Source organism: Protopterus annectens, chromosome 16.part0, assembly GCF_019279795.1.
Source record: "Protopterus annectens isolate FY-2018-M chromosome 16.part0, PAN1.0, whole genome shotgun sequence".
Taxonomy (NCBI): Eukaryota; Metazoa; Chordata; order Ceratodontiformes; family Protopteridae; genus Protopterus; species Protopterus annectens.
The window spans coordinates 683,761,862-683,783,387 of NC_056750.1; the positions used below are offsets into that span (position 1 = coordinate 683,761,862).

Below are 21,526 nucleotides of genomic sequence, written 5' to 3' on the forward strand. Positions count from 1 at the left end.
CGTTTATGGATGTGATCTTGAAGTTACTTTTGTCAAGGATATGCGAGTTGGGAGAAGAAAAAAAAAACAGGAGTAGTTTATGTATTGTAGGGTTGAGTAGTAGTGCTTTGGGCAGACGAAAGCGCTCATTCTGTTGAATTTTATTGTGTGAGCTGGAAAATAAAGGAATTGAGTTATCTGCCAGTGGTACGGAACTTTTTTGTTTTTTGGTCGTAGCAATTTTGTTTCGTTAGTAATTTTGTTAAACAGCTTTCCGTGGAGTTAAAGGCTTCTTGTGTTTGTTGAAGATGAGATGGGCTACCTGATAAGCAAATACAAGTACCATTCATCTGCACATTATATGAAAGACGCATGTTGGGGAAAAGTATAGAGATTTCCGGTGAATATATTAAACAGCAGGGGAATGAGAATAGAGCCTTGGGGTACACCAGGGGTAACTGGCACAAAAATGAGAAATGATACAAAGCCACTTAGCAGATTGTTGTCTGTCAGATAAGTAGCTTCTGAACCAGATGAGAGTAAAGTATGACAGGCCAAGGGAAGTAATTTCATGTAGGAGTTTGCTGTGTGACATCATGTCAAAGGCATAAGGTCAAGGAATAAAGAGGATATAAATTTACTATTGTCCCTACCTTTGTTGATGGTGTCATTACAATTCTGAAGAAAGGGTGTGAGGGTGGTGGTAGTTGTATGAGCTGGGTAACAGCCTTGTTATTTAGCTGTCAAGAGTCATTGTTGAAGGAGATACTGAAAAAGTTTCTTGTGGATATTTTTTTTCAATAATTTTGAGAGAGAAGATAGGATGCCATTGGGTCTAAAGCTAGATATTTCTCTTGAGGTCCCCCTGTACGTAATGGGGATATATGTGAGGTTTCTTGTATTGACCTGTTTCCAAGTACTGATATGCTAAAGCACAGGCTGTTGCCTTGAGAAATTAATCTCTGAGGTATCAGCAAACAGGTTTCAATATTTGAGAATGTGAAGTGGCTTTTAATACGTGAAGTAAGGACAGTTTTAAAATGAAAGGTGGTATAGTACTGGGGAGGTTCGGGGTAGAGGTATTATGGATATTAGGGTTGTTTTTGTAAGGGCAATAATCCTGTCTATGAAGTGGGTATTAAAGTGGCTAGCAATTTAAAGTAGAGAGGATAGGTGAAGGGATATGATTTGTTTTTTTGTCCCTGGCTGGATTAATTCTTTGAAGGAGGACCACAGTTTTGGGATAGTGTCTATGGCAGGTCTGAAAATTATTGTAATGTTTTTTTGTCACTGTTTACCTGTTCTTTTGTACAGTTATGAAGTTTCTTAAACTCCTACAGAAGTTTTGGTGTTTTGTTCATTCGCCATTTTGAACAAGATTTCTAGTATTGTTAGATATCCGGGGTCATTGTTGGTTTTAATTCTTTTTCTTCCAAGGGGTGCTAAGTTCTTTAGAATATTTAAGAATATTGTTTTGAAAGTGAGGACTGCTTCACCTGGGTATGATTTGTAGATTAGACCAGTTGGTGGATTCTAGGACTGAAATTTGTGAGATTGCAGGAGCATTTGTGGTTGTGTTGTTTAACATGATGGGTTGATTAATCTATGAGTATAAGGTGGGAAGCTGGTTGCTAAGGGACTCTGTAAGTGTTCCTGAGGTGGCGTATTTGTGGGTTTCAGAGAAAATTGTCCTGCTTAGGGTGGAGCTTTTGTCATAAATTGTATTATATTTATTGAGTGAGGTGATTAGCTGTATAAGGCCATATTGGTTAATACTGGAATTGGGAAAGTTGGAGGTAATGTTTTCCCAGTTAGTATTTATCCCCCAGTATGATTTTTTCATCAGGGAATGGTATTTGACTTGTAGTGTAGGATATGTTCTAGATTTATATTGTTTCCTGGGTGTGGGGGTTAGAGAGGAGTGATACAAAGTTGCTTTTCACCGTTTGGTTTGAGGTATGAAATGAATATTTTGGCATTGTGGATTTTGAGAATTCTAATGTTAAAAGAATTTGAGTTTGTATAAGCTGAAGTATAGAATGGCTATACCCCCACATTTTTTAGGGTTTAGTTTCTCCATATGATGCTAAATCCTAGGAAAATTACTTCAGTGTCTTTTATGCTGGGCTTTAGCCTGGTTTCAGTAATTCCCAGAATATCGGACATATATTGGGCTATACTAGCATGAAGTTCTGTAATTTGGCTATGCATACTATGGATGTTTAAGGAGACTATGCTTGGTATTCATTGTTTGGATGAGGAGTCAGGGTTTTCTAGTAGTGAGGAGGAAAATGGCTTGCTGCTGTGTTATGGTGACAAGACCTGGATTTGGGTGAATGTGTCGACACTGAGATATTTTGAGAATACACGTAAGATAGTGTTTTTTTTTGAGGCAGTTTTTTATTTTTTGCTATTATGTTTGGATGGGTCTGATAATATTCAAGAATCCTATATTCATAGTAGATATTTGCAGAGTCTTTGAAGAGGCATGGTACAGTTATTGTTTGGAAATGGCAGCTTTGGTTAGTGATTGGGCTGTTGTTTGTTGATTTGATTCTTAGTGTTTGTTATACGATAGCCTGCAAGGTGACATAATTGGTTGGGAAATAAAGTTATGCAGAGCATCTTTTTAACAGAGACAAAACAACAGAGTAGGTATGTAAGAGAAATACTAAAGGGATTAGAACTAGCTGTGAGATGAGTGGACGAACAGTGGGAGAAGTTGTGTAGGGGTGGAATGGTGGAGTTATGTATACTGAGTATGTCTAGTAAGGGTATGTGTAAGTGTGTTTCGGGGAGGGAGAGGTGATGGACAACTGGTGTGTTAAGAAGGATTTGTTATGTAGAAGGGTATGTAATATTATTACAGGTATTGGTGGGGAGATGTGTTTGTGAGATGGGATGAAAGAGTAGAGATTTTGTGTGTGGTGGAAGGTGCTTGGTAGAGCAGCTAAGGGTGGGAGGAGAACTGATTGATAGAATATATACAAGAGGGAAGGGATGAGAATAGTTGAGTTTAAAACAGAAGGATAGACTTGATTGTTCAAGGAGGGTGGGGTGGAGTTCTGGTTAGAATAAAATATGAGAAGGGGTGGATGAGAACTGAGGATACAATAGGATAGTGTACGGAGCCCTAAGCGAAGTGGGTTCAAAACCGGAGAATCAAAATGCCTGCAACAGACAATTAGTTTATAGGTACTTTCTATGAACTGCTTAAAGGTTTGTGCTATTTTTCAGGGACTACTGCCTTTCTATGTTGCAATATGAGAGATTTCAGTGGAGAGTTTTCTACTACGTGGAGGCGCCTGCAAAATGTTTACTGAGAGATAAACTGCTAGTTTATGCCTTATCAAATCGGTTCACTCCTAGAACTTAAGAGAATGTCCCTAAGTTAACACAACTGATGTGGTAAGCACATACAGTGGATATAAAAAGTGTACACACCCTTGTTAAAATGTCAGGTTTTTGTGATATAAAAAAATGAGACCACAATAAATCATTTCAAAACTTTTTCCACCTTTAATGTGACCTATAACCTGTACAATTCAATTGAAAAACATATCTTTTAGGGGAATAAAAATAAAAAATGTACAATAAGTTGGTTGCATAAATGTGCACACCCTTAAACTAATACTTTCTTGAAGCACCTTTTGATTTAATTACAGCATTCAGTCTTCTTGGGTAGGAGTCTATAAGGATGGCACATCTTGACTTGGCAATATTTGCCCACTCTTCCTTGCAAAAGCGCTCTAAATCTGTCAGATTGCGAGGGCATCTCTTGTGCACAGCCCTCTTCAGGCCACCCCACAGATTTTCTGTTGGATTTAGGTCTGGGCTCTGGCTGGGCCATTCCAAAACTTTATTTTTCTTCTGGTGAAGCCATTCTTTTGTTGATTTGGATGTATGCTTGGGGTCATTGTCATGTTGAAAGGTGAAATTCCTCTTCATCTTCAGCTTTCTAGCAGACGCCTGAAGGTTTTGGGCCAAAAGTGACTGGTATTTGGAACAGTTCATAATTCCCTCCACCTTGACTAAAGCCCCAGTTCCAACTGAAGAAAAGCAACCCCAAAGCATAATACTGCCACCACCATGCTTCACCATGGGGATGGTATTCTTATGGTGATGCAAAGTGTTGTTTTTGCGCCAAACGTACCTTTTGGAATTGTGGCCAAAAAGTTCATACTCGGTCTCATCAGAACAGAACACATTTTCCCACATGCTTTTGAGAGACGATGTATTGTTTTGTAAATTTTAGACTGGCCTGGATGTTTTTTCTGTGAAAGAAAAGACTTACACCATGCAACCCTACCCCATAGCCCAGATATATGGAAAATACAGGAAATTATTGTCACATGTAGTACACAACCAGTACTTGACAGAAGTTCCTGCAGCTCCTTCAGTGTTGCTGTAGGTGTCTTGGCAGCCTCTGTCAGTTTTCATCTTTTCATCAGTTTTGGAGGGATGTCCAGTTCTTTGCAATGTCACTGTTGTCCCTTATTTTCTCGACTTTTTGATACCATCTTCACTGTGTTCCGTGGTATGTCCAATGCTGTGGAAATTTTTTTGTACCCTTCTCTGGACTGATACCTTTCAACAATGTGAGATCCCTTTGATGCTTTGTAAACTGTCTGGAAACCATGGCTTTTGTTATAGCAAGCAACTGAGTAAATGTCAGGAAAATCCTACTAGGACAGCTGAACTTTATTTGGGGTTAATCAGTCTCTTTAATTGATGGCAGGTGTGTAACCAAGAAGACCGAATGCTGTAATTCCATCAAAAGGTTCTTCGACAAAGTATTAGTTTAAGGTTGTGCACACATGCAACCAGCTTATTGTACGTTTTTTATATTTTATATTTATTCCCCTAACAGATTTGTTTTTCAATTGAATTGTACAGGTTATAGGTGACATTAAAGGTGGGAAAAGTTTTGAAATGACTTATTGTGGTCTATTTTTTTTATATCACGAAAACCTGACATGCTAACAGGGGTGTGTACACTTTTATATCCACTGTCGAAGGCAGATCATGCCTTTTAAACTTGGTTGACTTTTTCGAAACAGTCACCAAAGCCATTGATGAGGGAAAGGCAGTCCATACAGCCTACCTCGATCTGGCTAAGGCCTTCGATACAATACCCCACTCGGGTATCATTGAAAAACTCATCAGCTTAAATGTTAACCCATACATCACAAGATGGGTTGCAAACTGGCTGAGTGACAGAACCCACAGGGTCAGAGTTGCTGGCGCCATGTCAGACTCAAAGCCTGTCACAAGTGGTGTCCCACAGGGCTCAGTCCTGGGCCCACTCTTGTTTGGCATCTACTTTTCCGAAGTACAAGCAAACACAGGAGGGTTATGGCTGACAAAGTTTGCAGATGACTGCAAACTGGGCGCCATAGTAGAAAACACTTCTGACACAGATATCCTTCAGAAGGGTCTCACAGAAACGGATAACTGGTGCCAGAGCCACGGCCTAAAGTTAAATGCCAAAAAATGCATAGTCATACCCTTCGGGAAAAACAAGGTTACCCCTAGCTACCAAATAGGTGGCAATCCACTGAACACAGAAGAAGTTATCAGGGACCTGGGGACCCAGGTTGATAGTAGTCTGTCATTCGACACCCATGTAGCTAAGGTAGTTAGGAGGACCTTCTACATTGCCCACCTTATCATGAAGGGATTCTCATCTAGATCAAGGGAGGTCATAGTCTCCCTTTACTCATCACTCATCAGACCAATGATTGAGTACAATGCCCCATTCGAATGTATCTGACCCGACACTTGCAGCAGCTGGAGAGGCCACAAAGTTCCTCACCAAAAGGATAAAGGGTCTCAAAATCTGTCCTATGCTGCCCGACTGAAAGAACTCCAGCTCTATTCAGTCGCCACGCTTGCTCAGAGGTGACCTTTGCCTAACATACAAGGCCATGTCAAACCCAGATTTGATGAATATGCTTCACCTCAAAAATCTAGATCCATCAGAGCCACAAGGGCGGGAGACTTAAACCTCGACACGGCTATTAGTAGGACGTGCTGGAGGGATAGATTCATCACCCAAAGACTCCCTATGCTGTGGAACAAAATCCCGGTACATGTGAGGCAGAGCACCTCGCTGGCCTTGTTCAAGAGAAATCTTGACCAATGGATGGGAGATCGCAGATATACCCCAGGGATTACCTCAGTGTCACTGCTCGACAGAGGCACAGCAAAATAATGGGTATAGTTCCCCATACTAAAGGGGTGGCGTAAGCCACAAAACGATGGGCTAGGCTTGTAAATGCCCTCGGGCAGATAGCCTAGTATGAACCTATGAACCTATATGTATCTGCTAGTTCTCAGGCATATGATTTATACCTGTTCTTTTTATCATTGTCTTAGAAGTAATTGCAGAAAGAAAGACATGGCTCATCATTAATAGATCCCTTTTTAATCCCCCCCCCCCCCCCACACACACACACACACCTTTAGGCATCCATCTTAACCCTTCTTTTGAACCACTCATCCCCTTCTCTTCCAGAAAGAGATCCAGCCCATTTGTTCCATAGTCGGGGATGTGGCCTGTGGCCCTTTCATTTCCTGACTGGGGTAGAGCCCATTCAGAATCAAATTTCAGGAGCTAGCAGGTCTTTACTTATCATGAAGATTCATCAACATGTCTGCTTGTCTTCATCCCTGTGGCTGGTGGCTTCATTGACACTGCTGGCTGAAAAGTCTTCTCTGCTGCCTGTTTATACCCTCCCTGACTTGCATGTGATGTGAGTCACAATGACTCAAATGCTAGCAGCAATTCCTCAACACAACTGTTGTGGTCAGTGGTATGGCAGGTCACACCACTTTACTTCCCTAGGATGAACAAGTGCTCTCTCTCTCTCTCTCTCTTTCTTTCCCATTTATGCACCGTGTGGTACATTGGGCAATGAACACCTTTCAGTGTTTGTTGTTTCTATAGCCGTTATGGGTTTTACTGGCTAAGGTCAGTAGCCCTAGGCCTAACCCTTTTCAGAGGGTGCACTACACACACACACACACACACACACACACACACACACACACACACACACACACACACACACACGCATACATCTACAGCAAATTTAGTGTTTCCAGTTCACATACTCCATGTCTTTGGAATGTGGAAAGAATCTGGATTACCCAGAAGAAACCTACATGAATGCAGGGAGGACATGCAGGCTTCACACAGAAGGCACCCCAGCCAAAAATTGAACTGGAGAACCTCTTTATGTGAGGCAATAACGCTAACTGCTACACCACTGCACCACCCAGAATGAACAAGCTGTGATGGTCAATTACTGACACTCCCCTATCCTGTCCCCTCTAGCCCTCCAGCTGGTAGTCAAACCCAGATTATCTGGATAATAGTCAGTTTCAACCTCCTATGCTACAGGACTAAAGCTATGGATGAACTGATAAGTCAAAGATGAAGTCATGTCAAAGAAGATCTCTTGTGAAAAAAAGACTGAGCAGTGACTTCCATAGTATAAAATGAGGTCTTTGATGAAGACCTGTTGACCAAGCACTTCTAGCAAGTCAAAAGTAATGACAGGCATCTATGCAAGAAGCCTTCCTATCTTTTTTCTTCATTATTTTCCTTCTGCTATGCTTTAGTGTTCATCCTGTTGTCTTCCTTCCTATGTTATGCAACCTATTATTGCTGTTTTTGTGGATTTTTATTGTTCTTGCCTTTTTGTGTTAATGTCACTGTTTTGTGAGGAATGAACCACTCTGCTTGCTTTATTCTGTAATATTAAAGCTCCTTCTGAAGACTAGTAGTAATCTTCATTGGACAAAACCATACTGTTCTTAGTGAATAGCTTTACATCCTGTCCACGTTAGTCCATAGTGTCAAAGGAAGAAGATCTTTTTTCTTTTCTTTCTGTTGTTCAGACAGCTGTCAAAGTTGGTATTGTAAAGGTTGCTATTGACTCTCCTTTTTGTAGACAGGTAGTGTAAAACAGACATGGATACAAGGTTTTGTAAGGTTGTATATGAATAACCAAGGCACAGACTGGTAAAAGTTCAAAGTAACAAATTCAAAAAGATAGGGTCATTAACAATGGTCATTCTGGGAGGATTTGACATCACCCCACTTGCCTAATCATAATTAACTCAGACTTCAAGGTTATCTGAAAGTAACAGAACCACCATAAGTTTTGATATTTTGATACTACCTTGCTTTGTTTTTATTTCATGCCTTACCCGTTTCATTTGTTCCCAAAAATATCGTTACTTTTTCTCCTCTGTCAATGTCAGAAAGTGTATTCTGAAGTACATTTGTCTCCGGTTAGCAGCTACAGCACTAGGTTTGTCATACATTGCTTGCAGTTTGGCGTTTCTCTGTATTCTTCCCAAATCATTCCTGTTCACACTTGAGAATTTCTTAACTGCTTGTCAAAGAGTTGAGCCCCAGTTAAAAGTTCTGCTTCCTTTGCCTCTTCATTCAGTCAGATGACTAGAAATTGTTTCTTCTCTGGTTTCCAGTTTCTGTAGAAATATCTAGAGTGCAGACCTACTTACTGATTGCTGCTGTAGCAGTTTACTTATTTTTATGCTGAATCGAGTCTTCTGCCTTTCTGACATATTTGACCAAGTAATTATCAAGGCAGATTGTTGTTCAGCCGTATGCCTCATATGTATCTGAGTTCTAAACTGATTCACTTGTTGCTGTTTTGTGGGACTCTGTCTGCATCGTACTTGGGGATGGGTTAGAAAAAGACTTGGGATAGGATCTGAAAGGTACCTGTTGCTGTGTCCATAGTCAGCCTTAATCATGGATTCCTTTTTTGTAGGTATGAAACTAAACACATTGGATCACAAAACTTAAAGTGCTTCTCATTTGTGAAAATATTTAAGAAAGACATTTGCTGATATTAATAGAAGTTTGAATAGTGTGTCTTGTCTCATAATGAAAACATCCCCTGCAAAATGTGGTAGAACCCAAGCACTTTTGCAAGGAGGGGCTGTGTCCCCCTGCACCCTTTGTGGGCAACTTTTTTCTTCCTCACCCCCTCTTACTTAAACACAACAACCACATCACTGACCCAACATTGAAGATGCAACTTTTGATGAGTTCTCCCTTTCAGTGACACAACAAAAAGTCCTGCTGTCTCTAAATGTATGTATGTACATGAAAATATGTATGTATTATCTGTATTTGTATGTTATACATGTATATGCATTTGTAAACATAAAATATGTAATTATGTTATAAATTGGTCAGTACAGGCTGTGAGCATTCCATTTTAACTTATTCAGATTTATAAAAAAAAATAAATGTTTTTAAACAAATACGTATTATTCTTTTAACAGGGACCAGCTGGCCCTGCTGGCCCCCCAGGCCCATCACTAAATATTACCACAGAAGAACTTAAGGTAAGTACCCTATTTATGGATAGATTTGCTGTTTATTTGTAGAGAAGATGCTAGCATTTGTGTTTATCTTTTTAAGCTGTTAAATAAAAACAAATGATAACAACACAGGAGGCTCAGATGCAAAAAGTTTACTAGTGTACACCAGGAGGCAAAATACCATACAATACAAGTATAGAGTTCTGTCTGACATGATGTAGGAAATACACAATTTTATATAGTCATACATTCAAGCTGTGCCCACTTCACTGACATGGTTAGTCACAGGGCACCTACATCACTATGGTCTACAATATTCTATTCATAAGAAAAAGCTGATGTTATACATTTTAAAAGTTTTCCCATGGGAATAATACAGCCTTGCAAAGCACCTGGTTAGTTATAATGTCTTTCTGTAAAATGTTATTCTTTCAAGGTTTCAGTCCTGCTCGAATACAATAGTCGGTTCAGTCTTGTAATATACTTCTTTGTTCTTCTTGCAACATTACTTTAGCAGCTGTGCTTTATCTCTGATAATATTCACAAGGCCAATTATCTCAGAGGAAGGAAGAAGGATTTTCAATGCTTTATACATTTAATTTTCCTGACCCAGCAGATAATCATTAGTGAAAAACATGAGCTTGCTGAGCTGGCTACTGCCAGGGTCCGAGTTCAAATACACTGCAGCTCCAAAGCTTCAAGCAATTACATGTAAAATCATTCTTATTGCCATATTGTAAATAGAATAAAATGCATTATATACTATTTGCTTTTAAACTAGCACTTTATACATGTTCAAATACATATTTTTCTAACATAAGCTATTTCTCATCTCATGTCATATTTGGAATCCCCAGGCCCCAAAGGAATCAAACATTTTATATTCATAGGTTCATAGATTAGTACTAGGCTAACTGCCCTTGTGGGCCATTTTAAGCTAAGCCAATTACCCCCATGTGGGAATCAAACCCTGTACCTTGTGTGTATAAGACAAACACCCTAACCATTATGCCAACCTCCCTTGCTGATATAAGTATAAAGAGCCCAGCTGCACAGTACCACAGGGATTACTCAAAATGACCCCTGTACTATCAGTCTATCATTTCCATACTTTACTGGTTACGTTGTGCTGTGTGATTGATTACATGCTTCAACTGCTGAAACTTCAGCTTTATGTTTGTAGGATTGACTTTCTTCTGCCTTTAACATTTTTTTTTTTATTTTGTCCCAGTTTGTGGGTTATAAGTCTAAAATAATATTTTTTTTGTAGGTTTTAAGTCAACAGTTTACAAAGATTTTGACAGATGTGATAAGAGTTGGCACTTCCTTTTTTAATTTTTTTATTTCCCAGTTTGTTTTTTCATTTTGTAAATACTATGTTCAATAACTTTTGCTACTACTGTTGGAACTTTAATTTTATCTTAGTCTTCCATTTACAAAGAAAGTAGACTAAATGCTGGAGAATATTTTCTGAATTGTGTTACAGCAGTGGGTTAGTTAAGCAGCAAACAGCAGATGATGCACTTAAATTTTATTTACTTATTTTACATTTGTTTACCGGGAATGTCCGAATGGTCAAGAAGCCCATTCTCAGCAGAGGTCTGTGGAGAAAAGCTCCATTACAGATCAATTACACAAACTAACAGCAGTAGTCAATGATTAACAGTAGAAAAAAATAAGTAAATATTCAGAGAAAAATGGTAATTTACATACAAAGAAAATTCCACCATTTGAACACAAAATAGATTGTTGATAGTTTTAACATAACTAGTTGAGATAAGAACTACTGCAGATCACAGATAACAACAATTGAATAAAATGAGTTAAAACAGGATGAAGTAACAGCTGTGCATCCAATAACATCATGGATTAGTAAAGGTAACTAAGCATATCAAAACTTTACAAAGCTGGAGGACTTCCAAGATGGCTGAACACTGATCAACACCTTAACTTCAGTGTGAAAAAAGAAACTGAGGGATAAGAACCAAGAACTCTGACACTTTAGTAAATTAAATTTGCTGCCTAGTAAGTACCCTGCCTGGATGCCCGCAAAGAAGAAACTAAGAGATCCAAAAAGAAAATCAGCTAGAGATAAAACACACTGACTAGGAAGAATCCTGCAGCTGCTAATCAGGAAGTTGTTCAAGCTCCAGCTTTGGTGCAAAACATGGCTTATAGTATTCTAGAGGAAAAATAAATCAAATGTGCTCAAAGCTGATTATATGAAGCATTGCAGGAGTATATCACCTCAAATAAAAGGCTGGAAAAATGGAAGATGCTTTTAACAGATATTCAGAAGAATGGACAGAACTGCAAAAATTAGAGGATGAAATGAAGGAAATGCTGACCACGAGACTGTTCAAGAACAAATGTTTTTAAAGTGATGGAATTAGACAAGAGCACACTGGAAAACCTGACATTTTCTGCTGCACAAGAGAAATTGGAAGGAAGAGACTGTATAAATGTTATGAAGGCACAAATATGGAATGGGATTGGTATTCCACAGCAGGATTTGTTAATTGAAAGGGCATATCATATGTCTGCTCCAAACCTGGCCATAAGAAAGCAGCTAAGGCATGTATTATTAAAGGCACAATACTACCAACAGAAAGAGTTGATCCTGGCAAAGCTGTGGTAGAAGGGTAAAGTATTAAAAGTTAGCGAAAGTAGAGTGTTTGTGGAAAATGATTATTCATTGTATACCAGGCAGAAGAGAAGTAAATGTATTCTAGACACCAGGGAGTGTTGAGAGGCCGGTGTGAGATTGAAAACAGCTGGATATGGTAATTTCATAATATTTTCCCTGGAGGATCAAAGTAATTTTTTGAAGAAGAACAAGCTAAGGAGGAAATAGAAAAATGTGTTCAACAATAAGTGAGCCATTAAGCAGAAGGGGACTCTGCTTGTCATTCTTCTGATAATAAAGTTCATAGAGAGAGTTTGCCAATGAAACCTTTTCCAATGTTTCTAAGGACAATGCTTGAGAGAGAGAGAGAAAAACATAGGAGTTGACTAAAAGAATGGAGAGCACCTTGGAACTGCACCAAAGTCTGGAGATGGGAGATGTAGATGAACAGGAAGATGATCAGCAGCACAGAAATTAGTGAATAAATGTGAGATTACAAACCATCAATGTCTTTTGTGAAATATGGCTGTACAAGAAGTTGAAAGAATGGACTTTTGTTGACTTTGTTAAACTTGCCTGGGACTGGAAGGCTTTTGCCCCACTTCATGTCATTAATGTTTGCAATGGCACTTAAAGGAGGGAAGAGGAAGGAAAAAGGTAACTAAGTAAAACAATTTTGATCTTAACAGTATTTCTATAAAACTTTTCATGTTATAAATTATATGTTCTATATTAAAGCATTTTCAGATATTGTATGTGCTAAAGATAAAGTAAACATGTGCCTTTTTGTTCTTTTGCAGTATTACGAAATTTAGGCATTACAATGTAAAAAGAGAAAAAACACTCAACAAAAGCAAGATGAAGTTAATAGGCTGAAATCTTGAGTTGCTGAGGTGGAGGATGTGGTGTAAAAGTGTACAGCTTATAATATATGCAGAGCTGATATGTATTCTTTTACTTTTGCATAGGTGAATGTCTAAAGAAAGGATTTAAGAATGGATATTCAACAGATTATCAGGGACAAATGAAAAGAGGAGTACTTCTACTAACTGGTAGAGGTGCTCCACTAGTGATAGACTAGGAGACAAAAGATAATGCTAGATTTGTGGTAGTAAGCTGTTACTGCCAAGGGAGAAGGATTATTCTGGCAAATATTTATAGTTCACATAAAACTGCTGTTATGGAGTTTAATTTTTTTTATAGGCAAGTACTAGGCTAACTGCCTTTGTGGGTGATTTTAAGCCTAGCCAATATCCCTTTCAAAGATGACAATCAAACCCTGTACCTTGCCTCTCTGAGATGAACAGCTTAACTGATATAACAACCAAAGTTTGAGACAAATAATTACAGTGGATGTGAAAAATGTACACACCCCTGTTAGAATCCCAGGTTTTTGTGTTATAAAAAAATTAGACCACAATAAATAATTTCAAAACTTTTTTCCACCTTTAATGTGACCTATAACCTGTACAACTCAATTGAAAAACAAATTTGTTAGAGGAAAAAATATAAAAAATAAAAAATGTACAATAGGCTGGTTGTGTGCACATCCTTAAACTAAAACTTTGCTGAAGCATCTTTTGATTTAATTACAGCATTCAGTTTTCTTGGGTAGGAGTCTATAAGCATGGCACATCTTTACTTGGCAATATTTGCCCACTCTTCCTTGCAAAAGCGCTTCAAATCTGTCAGATTGCGAGGGCATCTCTTGTGCACAGCCCTCTTCAAGTCACCCCACGTTTTCTATTGGATTTAGATCTGGTCTGTGGCTGGGCCATTCCAAAACTTTAATTTTCTTCTGGTGAATCCATTCTTTTGTTGATTTGGATGTAAGCTTGGGGTCATTGTCGTGTTGAAAGGTGAAATTCCTCTTCATCTTCAGTTTTCTAACAGATGCCTGAAGGTTTTGGGCCAAAAGTGACTGGTGTTTGGAACTGTTAATTCCCTCCATCTCGACTAAATCCCCAGATCCAGCTGAAGAAAAGCAACCCCAAAGCATGATTCTGCCACCACCATGGTGATGGTGTTCTTTTGGTGATGCAAAGTGTTTTTGCGCCAAACGCACCTTTTGGAATTGTGGCCAAAAAGTTAGACCTTTGTATGATCAGACCATGACACATTTTCCCATATGCTGATGTATTGTTGTGCAAATTTTAGCTGGGCCTGGGTGTTTTTCTGTGTGAGAAAAGACATCCGTCTTGCAACCCTACCCCATATTCCAGACATATGGAGATTACGGGAGAGTGTTGTCACATGTAGTACACAACCAGTACTTGCCAGAAATTCCTGCAGCTCCTTCAGTGTTGCTGTAGGTCTCTTGGCAGCCTCTCTGACCAGTTTTTGGCTCGTCTTTTCATCAATTTTGGAGGGACGTCCAGTTCTTTGCAGTCCCACTGTTGTCTCATATTTTCTGCACTTTTTGATGACTGTCTTCACTGTGTTCCATGGTATATACAATGCTGTGGAATTTTTTTTGTACCCTTCTGACTGATACCTTTCAACAATGAGATCCCTTTGATGCTTCGTAAGCTCTCTGCAAAAAATGGCTTTTGCTGTAGCAGGCAGCTGAGTAAATGTCAGAAAAATCCTACTAGGACAGCTTAACTTTATTTGGGGTTCATCAGAGTCTCTCTAATTGATGGCAAGTTTGTACACAAGAAGACCAAATGTTTTAATTAAAGCAAAAGGTGCTTCAACAAAGTTAGTTTAAAGGTGCGTACACTCATGCAACCAGCTTATTGTACATTTTTTATTTTTTTATATTTTTCCCCCCTAACAGATTTGGTTGTTTTTTAATTGAATTGTAGAGGTTATAGGTCACATTGAAGGTGGGAAAACTTTTGAAATGATTTATTGTGTTCAACCAATCATGCTGTTAAGGGGTGGCTCCTCTTCTGAAACTAATAGAAACAGATGCCTCTAGTGATAGTCCTCCAAAATTACAAGTACCATTTGGTCTCTTCCACTTCTGTTCTGTTTCTCAGGTCACCACCCCTTGGGCTCTCTTCCAACTTCATTAATGCCATAAACCTAAAACTATGAATTTCTTCAGCTCTAATATGTTGATAAAGGGCATTCATAGCTACTTGGTTTCTTATATCTGATAAATGGCGTAAGATCTGTTCCTTAAATGCCCTTTTTGTTTTACCTACATAGTGGTGACCTGAGAACTAGAACAGAGGTGGAAGAGACCAAATAGATTATGGAATAGTGAGCAAATAAACCACCGGGCCTTAATGGAATGGTACCTCTAAAACCTATCCTGAAAGAACCGAGTATAAATATAAAAAATAAAAAAACAGGAAGAGAGAGTAAGCAGAATTTATTTCTGCTATTTGTAATTTTGGAGGACTATCACTAGAGGCAACTACTTCTATTAGTATCGGAAGAGGAGCCACCCCCTAACAGCATGATTGGTTGAACATTGTTTTTAAAGGTTTTGTCTTGGTGGGAGTGAATAAAGGATCTGAAGAAGGTTTTACCAAAAGCGCTTAGCCTACATTGTTTTTTGTTTTGTCTGTCTCTACTGAGTTTTATTAAACCTCAGAGTTTATCGTGTCTGTGGTGGTATTCTGCATTGTTTTTAGTTAAGTCTCCAGAAATGGATGGTTATTTCAGTAGAATTGTAGAAGTAGTGATAGAATAAATTGATAAAGATCTGAAAGGTTTTGTTTAACAGTATTTTAAAAGGAGGGGAAGCACCAACATCCTGGAAGAAAGCTGTGTTCGCTGTAATTCCTAAAGATGGAAAAGACCCAGCAGATCCAGCTTTGTATAGTACCATTTCAAGTTTAAACCATAATTATAAACTGCTTATGTCTATAATGGCTAAAATAATGGGAAGGGTGTTGCCAAAAATTATAGATATGAATCAATGCAGTTTTGTTGAGGGGAGACAAACATTTGACAACATTAACAGAACGATGATCCTGATGGAAGCAGATTGTAGGAAAATACCTCTGTTGTTGGTGGGTCTTACTGCAGAGAAAGCATTTGACAGAGTAACCTGGGATTTTATGAGTAGAACAGTGGAAGCATTTGCATTCCCTGATACAGTAATAAGGTTAATTAGTAGGATATATGAGGGATCGGAGGCAAAAATCAAAGCGGGAGAGTTGCTCTCTGATAAATTGTGTCTGAATAGAGGAAACAGGCAGAGGTGTTCTCTTTCTCCTTTGTTATTTGCTTTATATCTAGAACCATTGGCAAAGAAAATAAGAGATTCAGAAATTCAACTGTATAATTGGTATGGCAATCAAGAAATGTTGGTTTTATTTATAGATGATATCATTCTTGTACCTGATAAAACCAGAAAAGGACATCTCTGTGTTATGTAACATTCTGAGACAGTTTCAAGTTTTTTGGAATGTAAAATTAATGAAGATGAAACAAAGGCTATAACTGTAAACTATGTACCCACACATGAATTGGTTCAGCAATACCCATATTTATGGGGACATGATAAAATGAATTTAGGAATATGGGTTAAAAAGGATTCTGTTATGGCAGCAAAGGATATGTGGCAAGAGACCTGAACGATAACACATTTTACTGAGAAACTGGAAGCTCTCGACTATGGATAACAGGATGTAAGTAGTAAAAATGTTTTGTCTTTACAGACTTTACAAGTGTTTTATGAAAGATGTGAAAACGAGTTAAGGAAACATGTAGGCCACAAGCCAAAATTTTTATAATTTAATATATAAAGAACAAATGGCATTGAAGCAAATTAGTGAAAAGAAGGAGGTATGTATTATGAGAGCTGACATATGTGGCACAGTTGTCATCATGGACTCTTCGGCTTATATTAAATCCATGCATTATTTATTGACTGACAGCAGAAATTATGAGTCCAAGAGAATTTCATCAAAAGACGTTTTATTAACATTGACAACTGTCTGTATGATCTTCTTTGTCAGAACTTGACAGATTATGAAACATGTATTTTTGAAAAGTGATCATCCAAAAATGGCCCTTTTTTTTGGAATATCTAAAATACACAAGAACCGTGAACATCCATCTTTTAGAGTGATTGTTGCAGTGGATTCTTATAAAGCAGAGCCGAATTCTACATATTTAGACTATTGGTTAAATCCAATAGTCCACACATCAGATTTTTATCTCAAAAACTCATGACATCTCTTGGAGCTTTAGAGTAAATTGGATACAATTGATGAAAGTTATATTTTAGTATCCACTGATGATGTTTCCTTGTATAATACTTGTATTTGCCAATCAACACTCAAACTAATTGGGGATTACCTCACTAATTATTATTCCTTTGATGCAGACAGACATCATCCATACCTTATGAACTGCTGGACCTGGTCTTAGCAACAACTTTTTTGAAATTAATGGTAAATATTATAAGCTGATATCTGGTGCTGTTATGGGGGGCAAGGGTTGCCCCAGTTTTTGCGAACATAGTAATGGCCTCTTGGGAACAACAGTATGTAGTGAGACATCCCAGCTATTACAAGGTCCTTTTTTATAGGTGTTTACTGATTATTTCTTTTTCATCTGGAGGGAACAACAAACTAATTTCATTTGTTCTTTGAAAATCTTAACCAGAGCACTAATTTTCTAGTTTTCCATCAGTGGCTAAGGTAAATGTATTAATTATCTGGATATTAAGTTGACTGATCAAAATGATGGAACATTATAGCTAAGTATAGCAGAAGGACACTTTTGTGAATAAGTACCTTCACTAGACCACTCTGCAGCCCTCACACATGAAAAAGGGTATTAAAAGGGGTAATTTTATAAGACTAAGTCAACTCACTAGTGATAACATGAGCTTTTTCACTGAAATTTCTGATCTCAAGGATATGTTTATGGCTAACTGGTACTCCGGAGAAACAGTGGACTCTATAATAAATGACGTCATTGAACTGAGAAACATAGCAAAACCAATTTTAAGAAGTGACATAAGTAAGGTCGATTTGAATTTGGGAGTTAAGGCAGCTAAGCATGTCTCAAGTTTGAGGCTAGATTACAACAGAGCTTTTCCATTGCCTATTACTTCTGATTCCAGTGTGATTATGTAGATTATTAATGACAATTGGAAAATCATTTTGGGGAGGCTTGAGTTTGTTGTTGCTCTAGGGATAGAACCATGCTTTACTTATAAGTCATCATCGAATGTCAAGAATATACTTGAAAGATCTAGACACCTCGGAGAAAATAATACCACTTCCTTGGGAACCTTTAGTTGTGGGGCATGTAAATATTGTCGATACATGGGTAACTGTTCAAGTGTGATCATTAAAGATAGAAATAACATGATCACAGCTAGACGTAGATACAACTGTAACACATGTGGAATCATCTATCTGGCCAATCAAAAGACATTTAACAGTTTTTATATAGGTAAAAATGGTCAGGAGGCTCTCCAAAAGAGTTTACGAACATGCTTTGGCAATTAAAAAGGACAAAACAATGCATTTACCAGGCATTCTTTGAGGTGCATCAGTTTTAAGAAATTCACCTTTTTTGTACTCGATAAGATGGAGATTGAAGGCTTTTGTGGAAATCACAATGTTTTGCTGGAGTGAAGAGAGGCAAAATGGCCAATTAGACTTGCTGCTGATAAAACACCTGGACTTAATGAATGTATCAATTTGAAGTGTTTCCTTTTAGTGCAAATACTTTAGCATTAGTTTATATATATATTATATATATATATATATACATACATACGCACACACATATATATGTATATATGCACATGCATACACAGGATAGGTTTACTATCAAAATGTAAACATTTATTTGGTCGACACATGAATATTAAGTAGTTCATTTGGTTGACAGTAAGTACATACAAATTACCTGTCGACATTATGTTGCAAACAGGGCAAGAATTTTCCCTTGTCTGCACTGTTGTGCAATCTTGGAGTTGTAATATGTAAGTAGCAGGGGGTGTGGGGGGCACAGCCCCTCTGCAAAAACACTGTTAGTTTGCAGGTGTTTTTCGACCATTTAAATTTAGACATTTTATTTTTGGTATTTTGAATATTCGGTGTCATGACTTTCGACGTTATGAACGTTGACCAAATGAATTTCAGCATTTTGATAGTAAAGCCATATAATATTACATATATATATTACTCACATATGGCTATTCAGTTTTATAATACCTGGTTTTGGTTTCTGAAAATAATTAATACTGATATATTTTTATTTACTAGGAGTATTACTTTTAACATACAAGGTTTATTGTTATACCTTTAAGATTGTGATCATCAGTTGGCATACAGGGATGTCATTGGTTAAATAGACATATGATTCATGGTGGATCCTTTTAAATTAATCAGGACAGCAGGAAGTGCTTTTTTTTCTGAAAAAGTTCTTAAATTAATAAAGAGAACAAAAACACTCCAAAAAAAATCTTTGAACAGCGTCTCCTTGGCAGCCTCTTTAGTTGGTTTTGTTTCCTTTGGCTTAAATGCTTTATTCAGTGTACAATGTTTTTAGTCCATTTAGGTTTGTGCACAGATCAGGCATATCTTTTACCGATCGTAGAAGCTGTGGGTAGTAATTAATAAAGGGTTGAAGTATTTTATCTCGGAAGGGAAGAGGGCAAGAATCAAGTGGGATACGTTTACCCTTCCAATAGAACAAGGTGGTTTACCCAATTTGAAGGGATATTTTAGAACTGCACAGTTAAGGCTCTTATACGTAACACAAGCAGAAAGCTACATTTCAAAGTGAAAAAGGACAGTGATGAAGCAGGGGGGAAATTCAAGAAATAAGGAAAGTGTGACATTTTGGATGCAGATCCTTAAGGGGAACAACAGTCATACATAATATTATATTCACAGAGTAGGAGAAAGTATTCTAGCCAAGACAGGAATGGAGAAAGTAGATTCTTTCAATAGGGATGACTGCATTTGGGATGTAGGGAATAGGCAAGAGGGGACTGGAAGTAACTAGCAAAGGAACCAAGGAATTGGAGACGAGTGCCAAGAAGACATTTAGACTACAGGCTAGAGATTGCCTTTCCTAACAGGGCTTGATATCGGAGTATAAGCAAAGAGAAAGAGATAGGGTATTCCTAAGTGAAATGTCTGTACTGGTAGAACTTTTAATTCAATCTAGAACAGAAGCTGCTTTTTAAAAGGGATGATTAGTAGGGCATATAAAATTTTGCACAATAATAATAGGAATCAGAGAGGTTAAAAAGATTGGGAAGAGAGACTGGATAAGCAGTTCACAAAGAAACAATGGGAGGACATATCTTTGGCTCAAGTCTAGAAGATTTAGGATTTTTGCATGGAAGTGTTTGTATAGGTATTTTTATACCCCAAGCAGACTAAGAGTTTTTCCTAAGGTAGATGTTGAATGTTGGAGGTGTGATGGGGAAGAAACAGGTAACTAGGAACTTATATTTTGAAAATGAAATTAGTTGGCAGACTTTAAAAATTCTATGCAGAATACTCTGTTAGAAATACTGGGTGAACAAATGGCTGTAACTAAAGAAATTATTTTTTGAGCTTAGATACAGGATCTGAATTACCTAGACATAGTAAGGCCTTGTTAAGTTTACTTCTTGTGGCTGCCAGAAAATCAATTACTAGAAAATGGAAATCAAAGTCTAAACCCACCATATTTGAAGTAGTGAATTTGTAAAAGAGATAAAAGAAATGGAAGTGGGATATTTACAAAAGGGTAGGAGCAAATTACAAAGAAAAAAATGGAAATTGTGGGAATAATACAGGCAAAAAAATATTTTGGAGAAGGAATGAGTTTTAAGGGAACATAGGAACTGACTAACTTATGTAATGCTGGATTGATTATATTGAAGAAGAATATATGTGATGTGTAATGTTTGTAACTTTGAATACGTTAATACGGTTTGTTTTTTTATAGAAATGCAAGATGGCCTGTGTCATAAGTAATATCTTTGTGGCAGGTTGGCATAATGATTAAGGTGTTTATGTTGCAGACACAAGGTACAGGGTTTGATTCTCACATGGGGTAACTGGGTAGGCTTAAAATGGCCCTTAAGGGCAGTTAGCCTAATACAAACCTATGAACTAAAGATGCTAAAAACACTTTATAATGCTGTGCGCATATGTATTATCAGTCTTCACAGTATTTACAAAAATAAGTCATGATTAGGCTATAATGATCACCAGATAAACTAAACATGACAGAAGAAATGTGTGAGGATTGTTAACGGTAGGAATGATAGAGGATTTATGGAGGAGGATTGCATAAATGGAGCTCACTGAAGGCAGCTGTAAGCAGCTGTGGTACTAAGATCAATAAGAAGTCAGGAATTAATTTTTTGGGATGTGGAATACATTCTATTTTCAAGAAGTAGGTTCTGTATTTTTTCCCCAAAATCATTAAAGGCCTGGTCAGATCTTGCCACAAAGTAAGCAATATTGCATTGTTATGGAGTTAACATGCAGCACTAAAGTTGTGTAACTCATGGGAGAGTCATGATAGGTGAGATTGTGAATGTATTTATGCATCTGAATGAGGAGACTGAGATAAGATCATTCTGGAGTAGGAAGCAATTTGACATGCATAAAAGAGGTTCAGTGG

General features: G+C 37.7%; 1 protein-coding gene across 1 annotated transcript in view; it reads left to right on the forward strand.

The window, feature by feature from the left end:
• LOC122790887 (collagen alpha-2(I) chain-like) overlaps window positions 1-21,526 on the forward strand; it is a 239,489-nt gene that overhangs the window by 38,906 nt on the left and 179,057 nt on the right. The window contains exon 2 of the mRNA XM_044058558.1: window positions 9,307-9,369. The gene's annotated coding sequence lies outside the window, so the exon portion shown is untranslated. The remainder of the gene's footprint in view (window positions 1-9,306; window positions 9,370-21,526) is intronic.